Raw genomic sequence first — 26547 nt, 5'->3', positions numbered from 1 at the left:
GCATGGCACACAAGCTCTGTGCATGACTTCAACAAGCTCCCAGGATGCAGAACCAGCCTTTAAAAATAACAAAATGAAACCAGCAGATGTTTCAACCACACAGCTCCACTCCAGCATGCAAAGCTGCTTCATCTGTATCACCACTGCGAAATTCTTAGCAAAGTTTTCTTATTCAAGTCAAACAATTGTGGGTATAAATACCTGCTTTGCTAAAATATATGGAATAAACAGCCCTTTTAAACAAATATCAAATTTGTTAACATTCATTCTTGAAAATAAACTTTTCAATCAACAAAACTCATGACTGCTTTATGTTGCAACAGAAAACTATCTGCTGTAGAACAGGGGATAAAAATGACTCAGAATTTTCTTCTGTTTTTGCAATAATTCCTCAGTTCAGAGCGAACTAAAACAGTGACAAAGCCCAAAGCCTGCACCGCCCATTTCTGATGCTGTGCTCCTGCTTCCTCAGCCCCAGCATTTAAAATCACTAAATTGTGTTTGCTCAAAGCCCTTGCCTGAGCAGGCCACATTGTGAATTTGTTCACAGAGTTTGGCTAATACAGGGTAACACACTCTGTGACGTGATAAACCCAATACCAACCCAAGTCTGGTGATAATTTACAGGAGAAAGCTTTTCTTTTGCAGATCAAGAGAGGTTTTTTCCTAAGGTGCCCCAAGAGCCAGGAACACTGTGTGGCTGTGAACTGCTGACAGGCAACCAATAACTGTGACAAATTATACATTCATGGCATCTGCAACAATCGATAAACTGACTCACCAAATTAATAAAATATAGATCACAAAGCATACATTTTTATTAAAGAATAACTTCATGATAACCAAGTAATGTGGATGCTTCCAAGCATAAGATTAAATTACATGCTGAGCAAATCTGGCATTTTGTGATAAACTAGGAAAATAGTCTTTGCAACAGCAACTGAGGAAGAACATTGCTGACATAGCCTATAAACATGTTTTATAAAGCACAACCCAAAGTAACCAAACAAAACAAAACAAAACCAAACCAAGCAAACGCCACAGTGAAGTGGCAGCTCAAGAATTCACTACCATATTCACAGTAATTACTTTCTAGACTTTTCCTTGTTTTGTAATTTATTCCTTCAAATGCAATGCTGATTTTGGTGTTAGAAGTAATAGAACCAGATTTCCTGCATAGGGGAATATTTACACCAGATTAAAATTCCTTAACTAGTCAGACTTCGGCAGTCACAACTGGAGAACATAAAGATTTTTAGCACATTTGGGATGACAGCAAATGTACTTAAATACACAAAGCAAGTGTCTGACCTGACAGACTGACCCTGCTGGTCATAATTTCATGCCCGCTGAATAACTCTAAGTTTAAAGAACTTGCTTGAACATAGGAACACAATGAATCCTGCAGAATTTGGAGGTCTGTTGTTTTACACACAATAAAGTTTTCCTGCATGGATATTTTCCCTACTGAGGAATGCAGTGAGAAGAGGTTTCCCAGCCTTCTGTAAAGCTGTTGGAGAAGGTTTTCCTCTCTCAGGGAGGAAGATGGAGCATCCCTCATGGCAAAGGCTTCTCTGCTGGGAAGAGCACACTCAGGCACATCCTCAGTGTCCACTGTCTGTGTTGGGTTATTCCTGCACAGCTCTGACTCATCTCCTAAATCAAGAATTTAATATACTGCGATCATGTTCATTAACGTTTACAATTATTAGTTCCTGAAACCCCTTCATACTTGGTTTCTCCAGGCCAACTACACCATACCAACTACATTGGAAGGCTGTCCTAAATTAGTTTTAATCCTCTACAATGCCAGATAAAATGGTGCTTTCAGGGTGTCTTCATATGATTGATGTCTTGTCAGATCTTCCAAATATTTATTTTATTGCAAAATATCCAGCATTTCCTGGAGACTTCCATGAGTATTTTACATCCATAATGTTCAGCCACTTCCTCAACTCCCACAGATTTCCAAGCTAAACAATTGATGACTGTTTCCCATCCTTCTTTCTAGCTAATAAATAATGGAATCTTAATTCTGAACTGCTGTCATGAAACAAAGCTCAAACAGAGCCTAAGTGGTACGAAACCAATATTTGTTTATACTAGATCCGTTATTAACTTAATTCTTTCTTAAACAAATGACATTTAATAATGCATTAAACACATAAACAGGAACATATTCGAAGTTATAATCCCATCAGCTCCTTCTCATGACATTCATCTTCTCAAAGGCAATATCCACATTTCAATCTAATCATTTGTTGAACATCGTTAAGTTAATAAACAGACACGGTTCCTCAAAAACAGCTTACTACTTAAATAAGCTGCTGCCTTCCCCAGCTGTGGCAATCTAGATCAGTTTTTTAAAAAAATAATCTATTCTCTGGCATATTATTAGCAACCAGAAATTTATTATGTTATTTTCTTTCAAAATTAATATATTTAGAAAACATACCTACATATCCCCACTCACAGACAACCATTTATCTAAATATTTCACGAGGGTTCTGCATGGTGATCATTTCATTTGCTAAGAAAATACCGACATTGCTGTGAATCCTTTCAGGCCCCAAAACGTGCCTACAGACAGCAGCAGTGCATATTTTAGAGCAGCAGCAAACAGGACCAGCCTCAGGATTACACCCACCTCCCTCCACAGAAGATGAAGCCAGAGCATTTTCTCTTGCCATAAATTACCACTCCCTTCTATCAGCAATTATTTAACTTTCAAAAATAGCTCCAATGAGACAAATTATGAGCTATAATTACCCAAATTTATCCCTGATATTAGGAGTGCACACATGCAGATTTTTGTACCTAATCTGCTCTAAAACGTGTAATATTAAGTATTATAATCACATATACCAGGGCATCTTTATGTCATCACCCAGATGAAATTTCTATGCTAAACATCTGTGAGCCATTGCAGTGGCCAGCAATGCCCATTATTACTGTTTTATCTGGTGCCAGTCACTCAATCCTGGTACATTTCCTTCTAGCACACCTTCCTCCTTCCCCAGGGAGTGCAGGGACCTGAGTGCACAGGAGTCAGAGGGACCACCAGCTTCCAGGGGGAAAAATAAATATATCTACATGTATCCATCTCTATATCACTGAGGGCAACACAGAAGTCAGGTCAGAAGTCCATACTCTGGAAATATCTAAAGACTGGAAATATTAGAAATACCATAAAGAGTTGGCCTGGTTTTGCTTTCTATTTCATACAGGACCTTGGGCTAGAGGGCACTTTATGGTCTGACCCAGTTCAATAATCATTTCATTAAGTACTTCAAGACTAAATTGCATCATTCTTTTCTTGGAAAGTGGAATTATTGAATATCTGAGGTTACTCAAAAGCAAATTAGAATTTGTCTACTCCTGCACTACTAGTCTGACTCAAAGCAAGCACCTCCCATGTTGTCAGAGGTCTTGACAGACCACTGCGTCTCCAAAAGTACCAACATTTCTGCTCAATCTCGATCGTGCTGCGAAGTGCTGCCTCTCAGACAGCTGCATTTATCCTGTCTGTACATGCAGTTAGCACAGAATCACAGAGTGCTTTGGGTTGGGAGGGATCTTAAAGCTCATCCAGCTCCAACCCTCTGCCATGGGCAGGGACACCTCCACTAGACCAGGCTGCTCCAAACCCCATCCAACCTGGCCTGGAACACCCCCAGGGATGGGGCAGCCTGTGCCAGGCCTCCCCACCCTCACAGGGAACAATTCCTTCCTAATATCCAACCTGACCCTTCCCTCTTGTCTCTCCATGCCCTCCTCTCTCTGCAGCTCTCGTGCCACTCCCTGTAGGCTCTGGAAGGAGCCCTCTCTGCAGAGATGCTCCAGCCCTCTGAGCATCTTCGTGGCCTCCTCTGGATCTCCAACACATCCACAAATCTCTTATTCCGAGGCCCCAGAGCTGGAGTCAGGAGCTGCAGCTCTGTGGCGTCTCTGGATTCACCTCCAGCCTCTCCCCAAGCAGCTCCTGGTGTGCAAACCCAGAGCACCAGGAATATTTCTGTGTCTGCTCTGGGGTGCCCTGACCCCCAGGGCAGCACTGACTTTCACCCTCATCCATGGAGAAAGTTTCCCAGACTTCAAGATAGACTGGAATGCACAAAAGTGTGAAATAGGTTATAGAAAGCAGTGTAGGTGTGTCACTTGGGGAGAAATTGAGGGTTTGGGATTTTTAGTGTGTTGTGGATGGCAGCAAGATGGAGGGCACAGGGTGTCACCCTGGGTTTCTTCTCCATGCTGCTTCTTCCTTCTTCTCCATGGGTTTGGGTGGCATTTTGTAATTGGGCAGACCAGTCTGCATTGTGGGCTCTGTGGGATCAGTTATTGGGTTAAAAGGGAAAATAATCCAGGTGTCAGCTCTTCATTGGATAGTTTAGTGTTAAAAGCCCTTGTAACAAGAGATTGTTGGCCATTTTGTGCCTTCTAATGAAAGGCTGCAGAACTCACAGCAGTGAGACTGTTTCACTGATAACAAATAACAAACACCCGAGTGGGAACATGAACTGCCATCTCAATGCCTTCAGCCCAGCCCAGAGAAAGCCACTGGTGAGGGCAGGGAGGTGACACAGGTCTGGGGCCAGGCAATCTCTGTGTTCTCACTGATCTGAGCATTTCTTTTACTCACCTGTTAAATTGTCACATCTACAGCATTTATTATGCAGTTACCATGATACAACAATGAACTCAGATTATGATTTTTTTATGGTTAAGGTTTTCTTTGCACTCTTGTAAGACATTAAAAGTCACAGATTCATAGGATCTATTTTTTTGCAGAGAAACTTAACAAAAGATAGGAACCCAATAGAGTTTTTTTCTCCACATTTGTTTTCAATGGCAATAGAATAAATTGCTCCACTAAAAAGCACTGATACTTTCTGTTTTAAAGCACAAGAACAAATGCTGTTTTTAAAGTCAAAATGTGTTATAATGATAGGGTTGGGGTTTGGGGTGGGTTGATTTTTTTGGGTTTTTTTTTTTTTTTGGAAGAGTAAAAATCTATTTTTTCCAGTTACAGTGAAAATTCTGAATGCATATTCACATCATTTTGCAAAACTGTCAACACTAGATACACACTTCTTTCTTTGAACTATCTCCCTGTGTTGCAACCCTCATCTAAATTTGAAAATATTTTGGTAAACATAGATGATGTTTCATGGGTGCAATTTTGAGAGCATAAGGAATTTAAGAAAACAGTTGATACTGCATTAAAATCTAAAATTGGCTTTTAAGAATCCATCAGCATGCTCAAATCAGCAACTATTAAGAAAAACATCCAGAAATGAGTATCTGTAGCTAATCTACTTTCTCCTAGATTTTCTTCCCTGGAGTGTTGTTTTGGAACTTTAGAGCTCCTTTTGAAGGATATTTGTACATTCCTTTGTGGTGACATATTTTATACATTACTTAAATATGTTCTTCTCTTACTATTACACATTCAGCCTACATATCAAGGTAATTGTATCACAACATTTATCCCAATAGGATTTTACTTCCAGAGTGGGTTGTCTCAAGTATAGTTGATAACATCCACACTTTGCCCAGATAAAGAAAATAGTTTGAATGAAGCATTATGAGCACTAGTGGTATGAGACATTTCTTAGAAGCACAGGGCTGAGAAGATTTCCCTTGGGATGTTATAGGAGAGACATAAAATAATTTATTTCAGGAACTTAAATTTCCTTATTAAGAAAATCCCTGGTTTGTTTTGTTGCCACCACTCTCCTTGGAAAGCTGTGGTGGACTCTGGGGGCTCTGCCCGTCAGGAATCCTCTTCAGAGTTCAGCCTCAATTCATTCTGCAGTTGTTTGCACCATTTTTTCCCTCTGCAGCCATTGGCTTTCAGTTATTTTCCTCTTGCTCCACACAGCATCTAAAGATGAATATATTCCTCATGTCTCCCTCTGAGATGACAGCCTCTTCACCTTACTCATTAAACTGTTCAGAAATGATGAACTCATACTGATAGAGCAGAATATTCTGTTCACTTGTTTTTATGCATATCACAGGGGCTGCTAAAGCACATCCCATGATCATCCAAGCACTATTTATCTATAATGAGAATCTTGTTGCAAGTTTCCACTTTACAAAACTCTCTATTACTCACTTAGAAGATGTGACCTCTGATTTTATGTTTTGAATTTGATTCTACTTCTATTAGCCCAGTGTTCAAGGTAATCTCAGTTATTTCTATGTAATATCTGTGGATGGGCTGAGTAGCTGTTTTTTCTACAGACTGTAAGAAAGGCTCTGTAGTCCCTTGCTGTACAGTAGAATATCCCTGTTTCAGAGCTGCTATTTTTATTGTTTTAAGTACAGCATCCATACTAATTTGGTGAGCTTGTGTTAAAACTAAATAATCTCTACAGCAACATCTATCCAGATTCCTTGTTATATTTAGGATGCCTTTCAGTTTAGCCATCAGCACAGCCACCCTACTCATGCCAGGCCACCACGTGAGGCAAGCCAAGCTCAACACTCCCCTGGTCACCTCTCCTGCAACACCACACCTTTTAGAAAAGAATTCTTTTGGAATGACACCCGGTGATGAATTTCTGTGGCAATAAATGGTTCTTTAGCCCCATTTCCCAGCAATGGCAATGGGGCAGGCAGAGGGCAGCTGTGCCTGTGTGTGACTCCATGGCTCCCCAGCAGAGGCCCTGGGTGGCGCGGCCTGAGCAGCCCCGGACACGCCGGGCCCGTTCTGAGGGATCGCCCGTGCTCGGTGCTGCTGCATTCCAACAGCCAAGGTCCCACTGACCTTCAGCAGGCCTCCAAACCCAAACCTCAGCTTGTTTCCTCACTCCTGGCAGCTCATAAGGTGCAGGCCTGTAATTCTTCGTAGCAGTAAATACTAATTTTTAAGAGTCTTGAATTAATTCACAATAAGCTCCACAGAATTCCATAAAACACACAAGTGCTGAGGGCAGTGCTGAAGCTTTTGGGTTTTTTTTGAACAAGGGATAATGTCTGGATTTCAAAAGACTGTGGTGGTTTAGGAATGCAGGGTGAAGGCTCCTCCAGAGCGGTGAAAGGAGCTGCCCTGCACACCACATGGCTGCCTTTGGCACACCGGAGCCCTCAGAACCCCTGAAAGAAACGGTCCTGCCAAAAACTGCTCCTGCTGAAGCAGGTTTCACCATTTTTAGAAGCACTGCCAATACCAAGGCATCAAACCAGAGTCTTTGCCTGTACCTGTCTCCCTGTGCCCAGAACAATCAAACACTGTTGTTAAATCCCTTGGTATATTAGAGCGGCCCAGGGCTGCCCTGGAGGCGCAGAGCCCAAATCCCAAGGGATCCTCCTTGGCTGAGCAGGCCAGCAGGGGCTCAGGGTGGGATTGCTCAGAGGTGCCAGGGAGCTGGAGAACCTCTGTCTCCCTCTCTGCCGACTGAGGTGTGTTCCACAAAGTGCTGCATTTTAACGATGCAATTACACAGACCTGCACCACCCAGCTCTGGGGTTTTGCAGACACAGAGACACAAACCCTGCTCCTGGCAGCGCCTCCCTCCGTGGTTAAACTCTGCGGCCACGTGCAGGGAGAGAAGTTTTCTCAAACCCTTCCAAGAACATCAGTAAAGCAGCCCTGGTTATGAACTTCATTCACTTTGTGCTCATTAAACCACAGCAGCTTCCCCGTGATGCTGTGCTGGATCAGACAGCACTGAACCTGCCTCTCTCTCTGTGGGTACACAAATGTGCTTTTCCCTTTGTCCTGCAAAACAAATCCTAACAGAAAAGTGTTTCTGTTAAAACTAAATGGAATTAAATGCCAATTACCAGTTAATAATAGTCTAAAGATAACAGTTCAGATCTGTTTAATCCCACAATAAACTGACTGCAGAGCTGACATTGGTTAGGTTTCAGCTTTTGTTTTGACTCAGAAAGAAACTACCAGTTGATTAAAAAACCTGAATTATCTTAAGCATGAACTCCACAATTGAAAATGCTCCTGAGCTTTCCTCCCTGCTCACGAGGAGGCCAACACACCTCAGTTCCCCTGCCCACCTTCTCATCACAGCTCTGAATGCATGAGGAAGGGTTTGGGAGGTTTTACACATATTTATTAATGATCTCTTCTTTAAGAAAAGAAGATGGACTTTTCCCCTACTTCTCTGTCCCTTCATAAACTCTTTGGATCACAGATAACAGAACATATTTAGCCTACCTGGAATGACAGTGCTGTTCAGTTTGGATGATATAAACCTATTTTTCACTGAAAGGAATATGTTTGTTTTCAAAGCTGTCTGAAATACAGACAACAACTGAAGGTAAAAAACCAGGTAAAATACACACTAACTAACATCATTCATTGCATTTTGTGCCCACATTCTTGCTAGGGTGAGACTTTTCTCACAGCCCCTCTTTGCAACAGGAGTAAGAATAGAGCAGTTTTGAGGGTTAAATCAGAAACAACAGCTTTACATTTCTTTTTATATTTTTCTGTTCCTATATGCCTTTTTTGAGCAGTTTATTACCCGTCAGAAGCTCAAAAAATTGCTCTGCCAAAAAAAAAAAAAAAAAAAAAAAAAGCTTAAGCATTTTTAGAAGCACTGGATATACTAAGGCTTCAAACCAGAGTATTTGCCTGTACTTGGGGCTTCTCTCTGTGAAGACAAAAGCTCTGTAAATCTCCAAAAAAGCAGCAACTGATCCTGTAGTGAAGGCTGAACTCTGTGATACCCTGGCACATCCCATTTCTTTGCTAAAATGCATTGAATAATACATAATGGAAAAATACAAGTGTTGTAACTTAATGTGGGCTGTAAATCCCTTCTCCAGACACGTCTCTCCTCCAGCCCCCCAAGGAACACACAAGGGACAGATGAGGAGGAACAGCTTCCATGGCAGACTTGTAACACTTCTGTGCCACTTACAGCACTTAGATTATTTGAACAAAATTACTTTTTAGTTAATCACAGAAGAAAAACTCAACAGAGTTTAGAAAAGGAAACAGTGGGAATAATTTAAGAAGGTAACAAAGTTCCCTGCAGCAGTCCTTGGCATGGACAGCACCTTAAAAATGGGTGAAAAGCTAGAGCCATTCAAGGAGAAACTAGTTTCATTTTGTTTGAAGTAGAAATTCCCTACACCAACCAAGCAAACATCCTCATCCCTTTAATAACCCAAACACTTCAAGCCAAAGTAACAAAGCAAACAAACATCTTCAACAATATTTCTTCATTTCTTGCATTGGCATGTCTGGGGCACCCAGAATTTTCTGGTAGCACTAGGAACTATTGTTTCCTATTTTGTAGCAGTGAAGAATCTAGACAGAAAATTTTAGACCCATGAGAGGATCCACATAATTTGTCTCCAAACATACAAACTTCACCAAGTATACAGAACTACCTGCCCTACACAGTCATATAAACAGACAATCATACAAAAAGTGTTGGATATGTCAGAAAAACAAAGAAGTCATAAAAAAAATCAGGTTTAACACTAAGACATGCACAAAATTAAAAAGGTAAAGAATGGATTAATTCTTTACAGGGATAATGATATAAGAATAAAAATTAATCACTGAAAAGAAAACAAATTTTTGGGAAAAATCTTTGCAGAGCACCATAGAGTACCAAAGTCTTCCCAAAGTGACATCCACTGTGCCTTGCTAAGCACCTTTTCCATTCTCTTCAATCCAGCACTAACTCTTCCTACTATAAATATTAAATATCCATGGATATCCTTCAGATATCCATAAACAGTAAGAGTGTTGCTATCAATGATAACAGGATAGCATTAATATACAAAAAATGGATTTCCATTATGAAATATTATGAGCATTGTGTCTAAATAATTGTGTCTAGAAGGACTGGACTTCAGTATTTTTAAAAAATAAAACTGGTTGGAATGAAAAAAGAAGAAAATTTCTATATCCCAATATTTAAGACCTGCCATTTGCTTATACAGCAACAGATAAATCAAGAGACACTAAACATATCAGAAGTTAAGCTATCCCCCTCATCTTCCTCAAACTAGTTTTAGTCAAGTTCTCATTTTAAAATTGTCCAGTCCCTCCCTTTGCTGAGTGCAGTACATTTTGAATCTGACATCTCCCCAGCCCCCACAAGAGGAAATCCCATCACCAACAGGGAAAATTCATTCTCCTGAAGTGACTGCATCTGAAAAGATCAACCTGTCCTTTTGGTCCACTGGGCTTTTGGGGTGAGGAAAAGTGAAATACCTCAAATTTACAGCATCAGTATGTTGCAATCTTCGCTGCAGTGTTGTTCTCGCCTTTCTGCTGGGGCTCTTCTCCATTCTCTGCAGCACAGTCCTTCCTGTCTTCTCAGGGGCTCCTCCTGGGCTCTTGACCCACCCCTATTTATCTCAGTTACCTTCACGAGCTACAGCTGCTGCCCAACTAAGGACCCTGCAGCTGCAGCTCGTTTGGAGCAACTCGGACCCACACAGGTCTTACAATACAACATATATTCAGGCCCCCACATCAGTAAACAAAACCAACTGAAATCTACATTAAATGGCTCACTAGAGCAATAACACTGCAGAGAAATGGGATTTTACAAAGATACAGAGGAGTAGATTTTCCATATCTGAAGAGTCAACCAAAAGGGATGGGGGAAGAAGAGCAGATAGTCATGGCATGAGGCAATAGGAATGGTACATGAAAATATCTGAGGTTTACTGTGCTGATTTGCCATTTTTTATTCATTAGCTAGATATTATTACAATGGAAATATCTGCTTATAATTTTGTTTAGTGCAGTTGAAGCTCTTAAAAAAGAAGAAAGAGAGGGGAGAGAATTGTATGTCAGAGAAGGAGAATAAGAATTCAGAGCCTGTGCTTAAGATAACATCTGTGGTCTCAATAAAATATGTAAACCAACTTGCTATGGCCCATTGTGATCCAGCCATGCCAAAACTTTTCTTCAAGGGACCATCAACAGAGTAATGTGAAGAAACTTATTGATTTAAAAAAGAAAATACTAATTTACAAAACAATTTCTGGTTTTAATGAAGCTGAAGATTAGAAACTGCCTCACATTACCTATTACTTACACAAAACAGTGCTGCTGAATTGGGAAAGTCCAAGCAAACAGGGATGGCATTAAATTAATTAAAGCTATTTTCAGTTGCCCTGGAGGCTGTACAGGAGCAGCAAGGTGTGTCTGTAAGGAACCTCTCACCTCGGGCACGATGGGAGATGGGCAGAGGGTGCAAACCAAAGGTGTCCTCTGCAATCCAGCTCAGACCCAAATGCTTTAAGGCTTCTGACACTCAGGAAACCCCGAAGCCTCAGCTGCTGAGGGCTGTGAAATCCCACATGGGCAGAAAACATTTTTATTTCATTTTCACTGCTACACTTTTATTGATTTTCTGTGGGTTTGAACAGCTACATTTCTTTTGATATTACTCAACCAACCAGTATCAAAATATATAATTGAAGGTGTTGTATATGTGTATGAAATGCACATCTGAGCAGACTGACAGAAAAAGTAAAAGGTTCATTTGCTCTGGGCTTACATGAATTGCTGCAGTTGCATCTTCACTGTTTCTTCCCTGTTTTTAGCAGAAGCACAGAACTGACATCAGTAAACAATGGAAACATTGAATGGGGAGGATGAACAGGTGATATCCATTTTTCCTTCAGTCTCCAGTCAAAGAGAACATTTTGTTTTTTCAGGGAACAGCTGACATGCCCGATGAGTGTGTGGTGGGTCACAGAAGGTTGCATTGGCCATTGGGGAATACAGAATGGCCAGGATCATCACCAAATATTGATATAATTACTACATATAATGGAAAAACCTGAAAGGTTTACAATTTCATGACATTCTGTAGATGGCCCTGGATTAACATCTCCTTGAAGAAAAGACTTGAAGAAGAACATGAAGAAGAAATCACTGTTAGGAAAAGTCTGTCCAGTCCTCAGTAGAAAGAACCAGAGTGCATCTCACAGAGAGTCCAGAGATCTAGCCTTGTCCAAAGAAGTCTAGCAACCATTAATCTCTGAATTTAAAAACATTTTTAAACTTTCATTTATCCTGGTTGATAGGATTATTTTTTAAAATAAATAACTTAGTGTACTAACACACAGAAACTAGACTAGGAGCTGAGCTGCACAAGAGGCTGGATGAATCATTATGAGAATTAAATCTTGCTGATAGTCCTGGATAAGCACACATCCTCACCCATGACCTCCAGAAGCCTCCAGGGCAGCTGGGATGGGCCAGCTCAGCCACCAAGGTACCCCAGCCTCACCCACAGCAGCAGCCACAGACAGCTCTGGCATCGCCAGGTATTTTATGGATTTAACCACTTTGTCCTCTCAAATGTCCTGATAACAGCTGGATCATCTAGAGCTCAGAAAACATTGAGTTTCTACCAAACCTAGGTGATTTACGCATAATGGTAGAGGTTCAGGTGACTTAAAATGTTAATTGGTAATTTGTGGAAATATGTCCTGTTGAAAACACAATTAAAGACATGCAGTTTTGTCTTCTAATTATATTCCTTCCTTTAGTCTGTTATATTTTACATATCTTTTATATTGCTTAGACAACAATGGATTTGCTGTTTCTGGAAAAACATGTAAGTGCATCTTCTTTCAGCTCATGACAGCACACTGAGTTATATTGTCATCTCACCTGAGACCACAAGAAAAAACACCCTACCACCAGTTTTTAATGTAAAGGTTAAGATACATTTGCTCTCAAGCTCATTCTATTAAACTTTTTTCCCCTGATTAATGGTTAACTGGCAATAAGTTTGCACATTTTTAGTGATATTTATTGCAGATTACAAGCATCATGCTGGGAAGCACATATGCAATAAGGTTTATTTCTATTTTCATGCTATTCCTTGCCAAAAACACACGGTGAAACCCATCTGTTGTAGTTCCCTTCTGAGGTTAGACAAGAAAAGGAGACTCTACCCAGCACTCTGTCACTGCAAACAATATTGATTAGAGCAGAGTTTGGAGCTGGGATCCAAAGTGCTTACTCAGAGCAGGCATTCTGCCTCATTGATGCACACAGATAAAAATGTATATAAAACATGACATAATTGAGGAAATAATGACCAGGGGAACACAGCTCCTGAGTCTGAGATAAGGACCAAAGTAGAAGCTGAATGATCAGAGAATTGTTTCTGTACATTTGCTCAGATGTACCTTCAAATATGCATTTTTTTGTACCATTGGTTTTTTCATTTGTGCCAATTTGATAAATATCTCTATTTGAAAAAGTGAGGAATGCTTGGGAGCCCTTCTTTTGTGCCTTGAGTAAAGGATGCAAGTGCTCTGACAGGGCCATGCACACTGCACTGTTTTCACTTTCTCCCAGAAAACAGACACTGCCCCTCTTTGCAGATGGCCAGCCTTCACAATGTTTTAACTGTACTCATTTCCTCGTTCCAGACACAAGAAATGTTCTTCCTTTTATCTGTCAAGGAAATTCATGCAACACATAATTCAATGCTAATTTAGTGTGTGAAGGAGAATAAGTAATGAGGATGTTGGGAAAATCAGCTGAGAGGATGCAAGTGGATTGTGATACACAGAGGAAGAAAGGGCACCAAAATATCAGACATAAATGGGAACAAAAATATCTGACACACAACTTAATTTGAAAGGAGCAGGGGCAGGCAGACACACAAGAATGGCTTTATGTTGACTACACAGGGAAATATTTCACAATTGGAGACATTCTTGTCTTTAGGAACACATGGGCATACAAACCATAACTGAAACGTGCAATTGGACCCCCAGACAAGAGACTGAGCTCCAGGAGAAAATGAATGTGTAACATACAAGGACATAAATTAAAATATAAACAATTCAGTTTCAACACCAAATTTTGATATGTTGTTTGCAGAGATCAACAGGACTGCACAACTTCAGTACAAGCATAAAAACACAACATATTTTTCTTTGCCCCCCTCTGAAAAGTAAACACCCACATGGCTTTTTAGGAGTTTGCATTCAGAGCTCCAGAAAATAATGTCCTCAATATTAAAAATTCTGCACAGTGGACAGCCTAAGACACATTTCAGCTTCTAAAAGCCCTCTCATCAGGAATGAGTGACTTTTATTGTAAAGACACAGAAACATAGCCAACAGGGTAGCTTTCATAACAGCATAACAGCTCTCCCATCTAAACCTCAGATCCAGGGAAGTTGATCTGGGTCCTTTTCAGGCTCAGATCCTTCCTACCACCCAAAGAACCCAAAGGAGGTGTGTAATCCAAAGCACAAGTTCCTTTACAATGGACTAGAAATGATAGAAACTTCCAGATCATGTCCTCTCAAGTAAAACCTTAGGCAATTTACAAATGACCTTTCTTCATCCACTCCTGATCTCGCTGCCTTAACTGTGGCTCATCACATTGCTGTAAAATTCAGGCACAAAACTCTGAATTCAGGCCAGAAACAAAAAGTTTATACAGCAAATCTCCACAGAATTTGTTAAACCTTCTTCTGTGGATGGGAGTTAAAGGTTTTGTGCCCAAGGGTGCTCAGCTTGTGCCACCCATCCATAGAAGAAAAGAGTAGTGCAAACAGTACCATGGTTCTGGCAACACAGACATCAAACAGCACCTTGGAAAACCCCAAAATTTTGTATTAGTGTAATATTTCATCGTGCATTAGTGTAATATTATCAACAGCAATATTTCAACAAATTTTGTATTCATGTAATTTTTCAACAATTATTTCCCATTGAGAGATATGCCATCTCTCAATGAGAGATTACATTTCAATAAAGCAGAAAGCTGCTCACTGGCTGGGGAGGAGGTTCCTTTAAGTAGGAATGTTTGTTTTAATTTATTTGACTATCAAGTTCAACAAAAATTTTCCTGTTATCACATAGATGTTTGAGGGAAGGCCAAAGCAAACAGTTTTAACAGCTTCATTCTATGCATCTTCACATCTCTCTGTAGCTCTATTACTTCTTGGACTGACATTAAAGGCTCCATCAGAAATGCCAAAGTTTGCCAGACATTTCCCCATTCTTCCCTCCCCTTTATCAGTGCAGTAGAAAGATGTTGTTCTTCAAAAACAAAACCACAAGTCACCACAATGCTGGATTTGCACAGCCTACAGACACATCATGCAGGATTTACACGTTTAGGGGTGTAAGGAATGCTTGGCACAGACACAGAGCTGTAACTGAGACCATCCCCAGGACTGTTAAAGTGATCTAGAAATGACACAGCACCCCCTTTTATTTGTAGCTGCCTGTTAGTTAATGTTTGCATCACTGCCCTTATTTTAGGGCAAATCCCCAGTTCAATGCAATTTACTGGTAATTACATTTTCAATTCTTTTTTTTAAGTGATAAATCTCATCCTAGTGAAGCTGTACCTGCCTTATCCATACCCAAATCTCTGGCTGTGTACAAAGATCACTTCCACAATGTACTGGATGCAATCCAAACCTGAGAAATTACTTCTATGTACTCACTCTCAAACATGTAGGAAATCTTGGAGAAGTGTAGTAAAGTGGTTCTGGTAACTGTGTAACTAAAGCAATAAAATCAACACAGTATTTTTACTATTTGTTTAGTAACAGGACTTGACAAATATAGAGCACTGTAACAGCAAACTAAAATCCACTTATATTTTTATTGCTCCTGCTTCAAAAATAAGAAATAAAAGACACCACTCATAAAATTCTTGTAATTAGACATAAGTTTTTTTCAGTTTTTGGATGTAATTCATATAACTGCTGCTACAAGTTAGACATTTCACGAGGTAATATTTAAATTAAAAAAAAAAAAAAAAACCTGTACTAACAGAACCAGTTTGTTTTTAAGACCATTTTGCATTCCTGCACACTGGCAGCAGAAATGTATCTGTGGTTTCCATCTGGAAACTCCCGAGGATGAAGGAATCTGTCCTTTATGCATGATAAAATCTCGTGACACAGCAAAATATTGCTGCTGCAGTGTCCTCAAGGTGCACCCTTCAGAGAGTCCTGCGTGCTCACTCACCACTGCTGCAATAATCCATTAGGTAAAAATCATTTACATGCACAAAACCAGCTCAGCTGCTGAATCATGAAGTGTATAATAATCATGTGCTATAGCTTTTCAGCTTGATAATGCTATTATTTTTCTTTCAAATTTGCTCTGTAAATATGTTTCAATTATTCCTTAATACAGACAGTTGCTTGAATAGGCAAATTATGAAACACTGTTCTGGAATAACTTGTAGGGGTTTTATTAAACCATAGATAGACTTTTCCCCTTGCTGTAAACCCAGCAGTGAGTTAACCTCAGCCAGATGAGTGCCATCATCCTCTCACACACAGGGAAACAACTCCAGGGAGAAACTGCTCCCCATGTTGTGCATTACTGCAACTACAGGGAGCTACTTTTTAATTTTTATATCCTTTATATCTCTTTCTTTGAATACTTCAGCCGTACTGCGCTAAACAAAAAACCTCCTGAACACTGATCTGTAAAATTAATCTTTTTTACAACACCTATAGAATGGATATTTGAATTTGTGATTATTTCTTGTGCTGCCAGGGCTAATGGGGAAGCATGAGAAAGCACAGCAGCAGGTACCTGAGGCTGTGGACACCGAAGTGCTGGGCTATGGACTGTCACTACAGGTGGGCAGTGCAGCTCTAATTTCTGACTCCAGTAATGAGGCTGAAAGCCTCAAAGAACTGAAGGCCCCTCCAAAGTTCTGCTAATTTCAGGCAGGAAGATGAAAGCCTTCCATAACCAAGGGTGCAAGAAAAGCTTGCCATGGGCTCAGACCACAGATTTATCTTGCTAAATAGTGCTTGGTTTGGTTTTTTCCCCCTGCTGCTAAGATTCAGGGAAAGAACAGTGAGAAAAAGAAGATTAAAAAGGGCAAGACTGTATTTCAGAATCTCTCCCTGCCACCAGCCATTTGCCATTCAAGAGCTCTATCAATCACAATTGTTTCAGCAAACCCAGTGGATTTTTCTTCCATGAACTATTCACTCTTTCAACCTTCCTGAAACTTACTTACCTAAAATATCCTGCAGCAGAGCTTCATAACTCACCTGTGTGGAGAAACATTTCCTACACCTACATGCAGCATGGTGCCTGCTGGTTATGGCTCTGAGAACAGAAACAGCTTTGCCAAGATAACAGGAGAGGGGGTTTGGACTCCTGTGCAGGAAGCAGGACACTGTTCTCAATCCTAGGGCTGAAGAGAATATTTTGAGTGCTACACTTCCATTAAAGTAGGTCAAAATCTTCTTTATTCCCAGACAGGGACTTGATGTTCTGACTGTCAATAGCATGGAGCGCAGTTCTGAGTCAGGTACCCTTCAAGCACAGCCCATTCAGACCTTTGCAAGGAGAAATGTGAGTGCTCCCCACTGCTGCCTGCCTGCTGGATCCACACACAGCCATGGAGAAGATCACAAACCCAGGCAAGTCCTGAGCTGCCTCCTAAAGGCGCCTGCTCTCAACCCCAGCAGCCCTCACCAACCCCAAGGTGTGCCACTCATAGCTGGGCTACCTGAGGAAGGCACCTCCAAATCACACCAGCCAACCTCAAAAACCCTGAGTGCACGGCTTGCTTGGTCAGGAGTTCTCATCCTCACACCACACCGGCTGCCTCAGTTCTTGTTCCCCTCATTTGACTGGGGCAGGCCACAACAGGCAGCCCAACACTGTCAATGCAGGCTGCAGCGACAAGACCAATAATCAATCTGCTGTCAGTGATTTATGATTTAATTGTGATATCATGGACATCACTGTGTCCCTGAAACATGAGGTTAGAATGGTTTTTCCCTTATTATGAAATACAGTAAAAAATATGAAAATTGGAACTAGAGGAAGATAAAGTAGCCAGAGAAAATGAGAGCTGAGGAGTTTCCCAATGGCCTGATTCAGCTGACAGCTCCCCATGCTTATGCTCAGTTGCTACACAAAGCTTTTATGGTATTTTGCAGTTTGTTGTCCAGCATAATAAAACTTCTGTAAATGCATTTTTTTCCACATCACTTCTGAATTGACTGACACCAAATTCAGTGAATGACACCCTGGTTTACCACGCAGTCTTTTCTCCCACTTTATTTTCAACCAGACAAATGTTTTTAGAGAAGGCACTGTCATATTTGAAAAACATAAAACTGGGGAGGATTGTAGCCAAGCTTCCCAGAAACTGAGTTCTGAAAACATCCCATCCAGCTTACTCTAAATGCTTCCATCAAATTTCCTGCCATTTAAAAAACATGCTAATCTCAAGCATTAATGGAACATCTTCAAATGGTGAGTGCATCTTAAAATAACCTTACCAACTGCTGAAGCCTCAAGTGTAGATACATTTTTGTCTGAGCAGCAGCTATGCTGATTCTCTTCTTGCTGATAACATCATATGACCAATATTATTCTTAAACAAACGTAGAAAGAAAAAGCTTTAGCTTACCCTTACCTTCTGCGGTTGTTACAAAAAACCTTTCAGCAAGTAAAACAACCAAATCAGTGCTGCTCAGCTGAGCTAAATATTAAAAGATATTTCCTTGTATTTGACGAGGAACTTGACTGTTGTTGTGAACAACATCTTTTACAATAAAATTAGCACCACAGGTGACAACAGATGATGGGGCAGGTGCAGCTGAACACTCAACCAATGCTTGAAGGTAACTGGTTCAAGGACCTGGTATTTTAGGTGTCATAAAAGAGAAAATATTGGCAACAGTGTCAGCACATCTTCATCTACTGATGACCATTTCTTAAATCTCATCAGTAGATGAATATCAGAGTGGGATTTTTTTGAAATCAACTCCTTTTTTCCAGTTTATACTTTCTTATTAAATTAGGTTTTATTTTCTCAACCCGTAATCCTTCATGCTACTGAAAGGACATAATTTAATTGAAATGTAATTGATTAAAAAGGAAATATATCATTAATAGAAACCACAGAAAGCATTATGCATATATCAATGGGGAGAACAAGGTCATCTGGTTTTGGATGCACAATCATTAGGCATTACTAGATTGTACTTCTAATGTCAAGGATATGATGATATCTTCAATGTGCTTCTATGTATAATTTTAGCTTTCCCTCCCTCCCCCTGCTCTGTCCTTCACAACCAAGAAACGCTGCATAGAATAACTTCTCCAGAACTTTAGAGCTTTCAGTACAATTACTTAAAATATGAGGTCCCAGCAGTTTGGCCAAAAAAATTTTGTCTGTATCAATTTGTAAACTCCTTTACATCAATTCAGATTTGTAAACCCCTTTACATCAATAGCAAAGTAGCCCAGTTACATTAAAAATAAATTTATGGACTTTCTACAAATCATGAAAACTCTGCTTCTACTGTTTTATGAAGCCTTTATTTAAAAGGCAGTTTAAGGTTTATAAAACCACTGGCATCTGTAAACCTGGCAGCCTAAGTCAGGGCCTGTCCCATGCCTCAGCTACACTTGAAAACTTTAAAAAATTAAAAAAGCCACCAATACTGCAGAAGGAAGGGAGGAGTATTCAGGATCCTTTTAAATTAACTGCAACTAATAAATCAACCTTCTTTTATGCTGGATGTAATGTAGTTCAATTGTAACACCAAATTAAAGAAAGATTTTCCACAGAAAATATACCTCTGTGCTCATGGAGAAATGCTGATAAGCCTTTAATTTCTGTACCTTGTGGCAGTTCTGGGCTGTGGAATTGCTGCAAAGAGGCAAAGAATTCAGAGCCCAGCTCTGATAACACAACAAGCTCTGCCACACTCTGGCATCAAGAAGAAAAAGAGAGAACAGATATTACCTGCATCCAGAGCAAGGAGCTGCAAAAAGAATGGACACACCATGAGGCAAATCAGGTCACAGCTACTCCAGACTGAGGAATCAGGGGCAGGAATAACTAACTACTGTTTGAACACGCTTTTTAAATTAAATACCTCATTTTTGGATACAAAATATTGGATTACATTTTTCAGTAATCTGTGTTGTGTATGTGAAGTCACATATACTCAAAATGAGTTTTAAAAGATGCATGAAGTTATTAAAAATAAGTACTCCAAAATGTAATAGTGGTCTCTTGTATGTGCCAGCTGGGCTCAATTAGAACAATTCTTAGTTCAAATCTTTCCTGTTAAATTGAACATTCATAATTGACTTCTATAGAGTGAGGCTAAGCTACTTTCTTTAACCTTGAACTCTATTTTCCTATCAGAAAAAAATATGTCAAATGTTATCAATGCAAAAGGATTAACCTGCCTGTAAGATAAAGCAAGTTTAAGCTAAATTACCAGTCTGCCTTGTAAATCATTTTAAAAGTGAGCTTTTAAAACTGCATCAAATGCAAAGTTTGTATCTAGAACAATCCAACAAACTTTATTCAGCAAATATGTTTTCCAATCAGATGGAAATTTCCAGGAGCTCCAAGTCAATCATGGCTCAGGAAAGGCCACAGCTTGTATCCAACAAGCCTTTGGCACCACCAGGGGAGCTGCCATGAAAACCCCACTGGTATTTCTTTTCTAAAGGAACAATCCTCTATTTCAAGGCAGGGCAGGAGTGTTTTTCATGAGAGACCCCTTAGTAAACTGGTAAATAATTTTGAACTATGATTTTTAGGAACATATTTGCAGGTGCTTCCATTCATAAATGACTAATGCAAATAAAATCAAAGTGAATGGAGCAGAGTTGAACATTAAATTTAAAAATTAACATTTAATGCTAATGAATTTCAGTGGAAATCCACTTGTGTATAACCAAGCAAAAAAAAAAAAAAAGTATCACAAAGCATAATTTAAGAAACATCAGAAAACCAGGAATGAAACAAAAATTATTTTATTCCCTCATTAGAAAAGAGAAGCAGAAAAACAAAGAAAATGAGACTCAGAATTGCAGGGGAAAAGGCAGCTAAAACCACATTTGACTGCAAGACCACACACATCAGATGCACCAGTGCCTTTCTGGAGCTGCTGGAAATTTCTTTCACCAACTATTTCAGGATACAGTCATGTTATTGATTACTGTAATCACAAGGAACCTATAACCACTGATTTATGGTTAACACAGATAAAAGGAAGCACTAAAAAACTAAAACGAAAAAATTCTTCACTGGATGTTTGCAGCTCTGGAATTAACTTCCTTTCAGTTCCCTCCATTGACATCTTGGATAGGGGCAAAACTCACCCAATCACCTGACATTTGGAGAAGTGTCAAAGACTGACACACACAAATTAAACAGGAAAGGATTTTGTAAACTTTAAGATTACATTAACAAACATTCCAGAATTCTAGTGAAGGATTAGGTACCAAGGAAAGTTCAAACCAAGTCAGCGTCCCTTTCAAAAACATCACAATTTGATTTTATTCAGATACAGCTAAGAGATAAGGGAAGAAGGAAGAAAACATGGTTTGGAGGTATGACACACTGCTCTTAGGAATATTTATTTTAGGGCAAGTTTCTTATGAGACCAGAGGGGAAGTGTCCAGGACGTGAACAGCCCGGTGATGGGGGCACTCCCCTCAAAGAGAAGAACAGTCCATAGTTTTAAATCTCCTTCCAAAACTTACACACACAGAAGCACTGGGAACAGAGAAGCTTGAATTTCCCTTTCTGAGTCACTACTGAGCTTAGCTGTGCCTTTTTTTCCCCTGACACAATGAGTTGAGTTTGCATTACACAGACAGCAGCAAACAGCACAGAACGGGTTACAAACCTCTCCAAAAAAGCAATCAGCTTTGGATTGGTGATAACCTGGAACAGAAAGTTTCCCTGATCCTGGGAAGACACCTTCAGCTATTGAGGAGCCACTGCTGGGAGCAGTGCTTGGAGAATTGAAGTAAAATTGGGGAGGGAACATGATTTGGGTCTGGTGATGGACATCTCTCCCTTGGCCAAGGAGCAGTGAGGTGGCATTTCTTATTTCTGTCTGCAATAGCTAAGCACCTTTCAGACAGATTTTCAAAGGAAGCCAGGCTCACCTAATTGTGCCTGTCCATCTACCCACTAGGCCCTCCATAATTAAATCTTTAACTCACCAGCAAATTTCAGCCAAAAGCTGCCAGTAGTCAAGGAGAATTAAAAAAAGGGCAGCAGATGAGCAGGCAGACACAAATGAGAGGCTGTGCCCTGTGAAAGGCTCCGGCAGGACACCAGCAGTAATCCCTTCTGCCATGAACCTGCCAGTCTCCAGACACGGCCTCTCAGCACACAGGTGCTGGGACCTGCTCTGCACCCCAATTCCTGCAGCAGAGCAGCTCCTGCTGTGCCTCCCTCCTGCTGCACAGCAGGCTCCAGGTGCTGCCTGTGCGGCTTCTGCTGGCTCCACGTCTGCCTCCAAAAGCTCCTCCAGTCTGGGGATCCTGCCTTGTCCTTGTCTTTGCTTGAGGACCCTGCATTTGTCACTAAATGCACACGAAACTGCTCAAATCTGCAAGAGGAAAGAAAATTCACAAGGTCAGGACTTGGAGCAACCTGGTCTCAGGGAAGGGGGCCCTGCCCACGGCAGAGGGTTGGGGTGACAGGATCATTGGGGTCCCTTCCAAGCCATCCCGGGGTTCTGTGTTCTGAAAGTGTGCAGTGTGCTTGCATTTCATCCACGAAGCACAAAGGGATTTCGAGGTGCTGATGATTCTGGGTGGGTTTTGAATAGTGAGAGACCTGTCTTTGCTGTAACTCCTAACTTTGGGTGCCTACATCCCTTTGCAGATCTGGACTGAGCATGTTGCTAGGCTGCCAACAACTGCCAGGCAACAAATCACAGCACACACATGGAGCCACGCTTACAGTGCAATACATTGAGCATGTTTTATTGTTAAGAAATCAATAATCTGCATTGCCATAATAAAATGTAAAATGTGATTATGTTTTTCCCAGGGGGTAGAAAAAATAAGAATAAAAAAATCTGTACATCATTTTTATTGCCTTTCCAAAGTAAAACTTATACATTCATTCTTCAATCTGTTATAAAATCAAATTAATTTCCACTATTAATGAACAAAACCTCTCTCATTGCACATGTAATCAAGAGTGATACTACTTCTTTCTGAGCTCCTTTTATTCATTGCCCCACCAAATTATTAAAACAAAGCAGTTACTATGGCAACTAATTCATTCTCTGCATTATTATATTGTTTCTAAACATCACTGTCGACTCACTCTGACTTACATGCCCTAAATTCCAGTTTGAAATCCTAAACTTCTGTCTTGTTTGTCAGAAAAGCCCTTCACAATCTATGCATTGATGCAGATAAGGACAGCTAGAGCGCAGCTGCTTTTGTTTATTGCAAGAAGCAGAAACTGCTCCCGAATGATGTGAGTTTGATAAATTGCTGATGCCTGCGTGGAGGGGAAGGGCAGCACTCGGGGAACAAGCAAGGGAGTCTGTGGGGCACTGCACACATGGGCAAACACGACCATCTGCAGGCTGGCTGAACTCACAACAGCAACCAGAAAGGACTGGCAGATGTTGTGGAAATTGGGCAACACCTGCCTAAGTGGTATTTGATACCCAGGAAAAAACCACAGGCGTGTGACTGATGCAATCTTCAAGACAGAAAGGAACAGCAGGGAACAAGAGATGGTGATAAAATTGCCTGGGAAAAAGTTTTCTTAGCACTTAATAAAACTATTTCTTCTAATGTGCACTCCTTGACAAAAAGAGGCATTTATCGTGTATTTAATTAAAACTTATAATTATTCTTGATTACCTATTAGCAGGAGTCATAGTCTAATTGTATTTGAGTGTCATTATCTAGCACACAAGGAAACTTTCTGACAAATACAGGTAGGATCAAAAGAATAAAGAGCCTTTACTCTTCATCATTTGCTCTCCTACTGCCATTGCCTGTAATTTTTGTGTCTTTTTCTGCTGTGTCTCCAGTTAATTGGCAGAATGAAAGGTTTGAAAATTCAGTGCATGGGAGGATACTTTGAAAAATAAGCATCAGGGGAAAGAGAAACATGAATAATTTTTAACAGCTAATTTCTGGCTTTAAAAAAAACATCCCAAATAGATCTGCTCAAAGTCACAAGCAATTTAAATTTAGTTCTCATAGGAAAGGGTGGAAGAAGGAACCTTTTTATTTAGGTATCTGAGCAGGGCCACAAACCATTGCAGAGTTCTGCATCTCCAGTGGCACCAAAGGCTGTGCTCTCACCTGCAGCAAGTGCCAGGCATTTTCACCACCAGCAAAGCCTCATGTTTGAAAGGGATTCCAAGAGTATTACAACAGCCTGCTGCTATTTATATCCAGAACATCTCTGACTGTTTTCTGTCACAGAAAGAGAGGAGGCAGAGGCAGATGTTTTTCCCTAAGCTGGTACCTGAGTTCACAAGAGCTACAAGGTAAAACACAGATTTCCTAATGCAAATGACCTGTCCATCAGACCCCAGGGACTCCTCTAATGCCTGCTGGGCACTCCCTCCATGCAATCCCTCCTGTCCATTCAGCACTGACCTCCTGCAATGAGGACACAGGGATGTGTGCCTTGTGCAGGAGCCTCCAGCACTAAAAGACTGTCTCCACTTTTATTTTCTTGTTTCCACTTGCATAATAGTGCTCCTATCCTGACTGCACTGAAGGAGGAAACAAAATAAAATCCTTTTTTGCATCTCAGACTGCGCTTCCCTGAGGATGGGAACTGCCTCTGTGAAAGCTGAACATGACTGCTTTAATTAGATGAATATGTAAATTTTTCAGGATGTTTACCTAGACACTTAATCTTTGTGCAGTTCAGTTTTCCAGAGCACAGTGCAAAGCAGCATCAGAGCATCTGCCCTGGCCCCAGGCAGAAATAAGAACATACCACCATCAAGTACTTAAGACTTCTAAAGCTTCTAAAATTTTTACCAGCCACGCATCTGCACCGTATAAAAGCTAAATATCTAGCCTGAAAATATTTTTATTAATAGAAGAAAAGGAGGAATAAATTCTCAGGAGATTATTCAGGAATTAGAAGATGAGGTGTGGTTATGTACTGGATTCTGACTCAAGTATCTGACACTACAAATACAATTAATACAACCCTGTAAAACCAGTGTCATGCTGTATTATTTTCTGTATTTAACACTGTGTTTGACACTGGCATTAAGGGAAACTATTTTGACTTTACTGCAGTGTCAAGATGCAACTTTCTGGATGGATCACAGCTGAACACAGCTGCAGTCGTAACCAAGTGTATTTTATTTTAAGTGTATTTTATTTCAATATACCAGTCAAAATGTGACAACACAGATAAAATGCATGATGCTGGACACCACAAAATGGCAGTTTTTCTTTACAGCATTCATAACTTAAATCAGTGACATGAACATTTCAGCAAAACTTTAAAATCTCAGATTCTTTTCTCCATAGATTTTCCTGCCACAAATTTTCTTACTGAAGCAATGATTTCCATTAGCAGCTACTGCTTGGTATCACTTAGAGCAAAAGGGGCTTCTAAGGCAATTCCCTTTTCATACAACTTGCAATACCTCTGCAATACTGTGATGCTTAAGTGGATGCAATTCCAAAGCCTGTGCAGGTGAAGACTGAGATGCAGGTTACTGCAGGAAGCCAAAGGAAAGCTAAAAACCACTTTGCACTGTAAATACTGATATAAAGGACAAAGCCAAAAACCAAACACAAGCCTGTGCATGAGCATTTCAACTCTAATTCTACGGAGATAAAGGATGCTTTTGCAGTAGGGTAAACATAACCCAAATATACAGATCGTTTTCCTTTGGAAAGAGGCAAAAAATCTTGTTGTGCTGAGATTCCTGGTAGCACCATTTGTTATTTTATTATTTTAAAGTCAACTTATCTTAGTCCTTAGAATCTGCTCCCTGTTCTTTGAAGGCAACTTTTATCTAATTCTCTGTATTACCACATGTTCAAAAATGCTTTCAAAGTTCTTACAAGCAATACACAGAAAAATAGTATTGTGTGGTTAAAACATGCTTGTATGCAATGCACCAAAGAATGCATTTTTATGTTAAAACACTTGTAGCTGAATGTAAATTGGTTTACTTATAGAATATTCTTCTATAGGTTTTCCACAGAAAACTCTGCTTGCTTAAACACTTTCATTTGCTACACTTGAAAGGTTTGATGGCTCTTCCTGCAGAAAGATTTTGTAGCTTTAACCATCTAATTCCTAATTTAATTTATCCTGGATTGCTACAGAGAAAAGGAATTTACTCCAGTTCAAATGCTTATGTATTTGCTGAAGGCACTTAAGGTTAGAAAATCACATTTTTGCAAAGGTTAATTGGTACTTTATAAAGGAGCTACTTAGGAAACAAATGATAAAATATTAGGAATCTTTTAGCTCCCTCTGCTGCCCTAATCCTTCACTAGGCCACCTTCTGAGGGGACACCAAGGGATGAGGCAGCCCATTCATCCCTTTTTAAGAAACATTTGGTGTATTAAGTGTGCCCAGCACAAATATCAGCACACAGGAACTCTGTAAAGCACTGTTTGATTTACCATTGCCTGTGCATTTTGTGATTTCCTTTCTTTCTCCAGTATCTCTACAAGTGAAACAATGAAGAACACGTTCAAATCTGCATGTTAAGAGAACTGCAGCTCTTGTTCTCCAAAGAATTTGACATCTGCAATTCCCACTTACACAAAGAGCAAAG

At 40.2% G+C, this 26547-nt stretch overlaps 1 protein-coding gene across 4 annotated transcripts in view; it reads right to left on the bottom strand.

Annotated features, from left to right (window-relative positions):
- The window catches only part of CTBP1 (C-terminal binding protein 1), a 233459-nt gene that overhangs the window by 150475 nt on the left and 56437 nt on the right, over window positions 1-26547 (bottom strand). The gene's annotated exons all lie outside the window — the stretch shown is intronic.

Source organism: Zonotrichia albicollis, chromosome 5, assembly GCF_047830755.1.
Source record: "Zonotrichia albicollis isolate bZonAlb1 chromosome 5, bZonAlb1.hap1, whole genome shotgun sequence".
Classification (NCBI taxonomy): Eukaryota; Metazoa; Chordata; class Aves; order Passeriformes; family Passerellidae; genus Zonotrichia; species Zonotrichia albicollis.
Note: the sequence above shows the minus strand (reverse complement) of the source record. Positions and strands in the feature narration are given on the sequence as shown.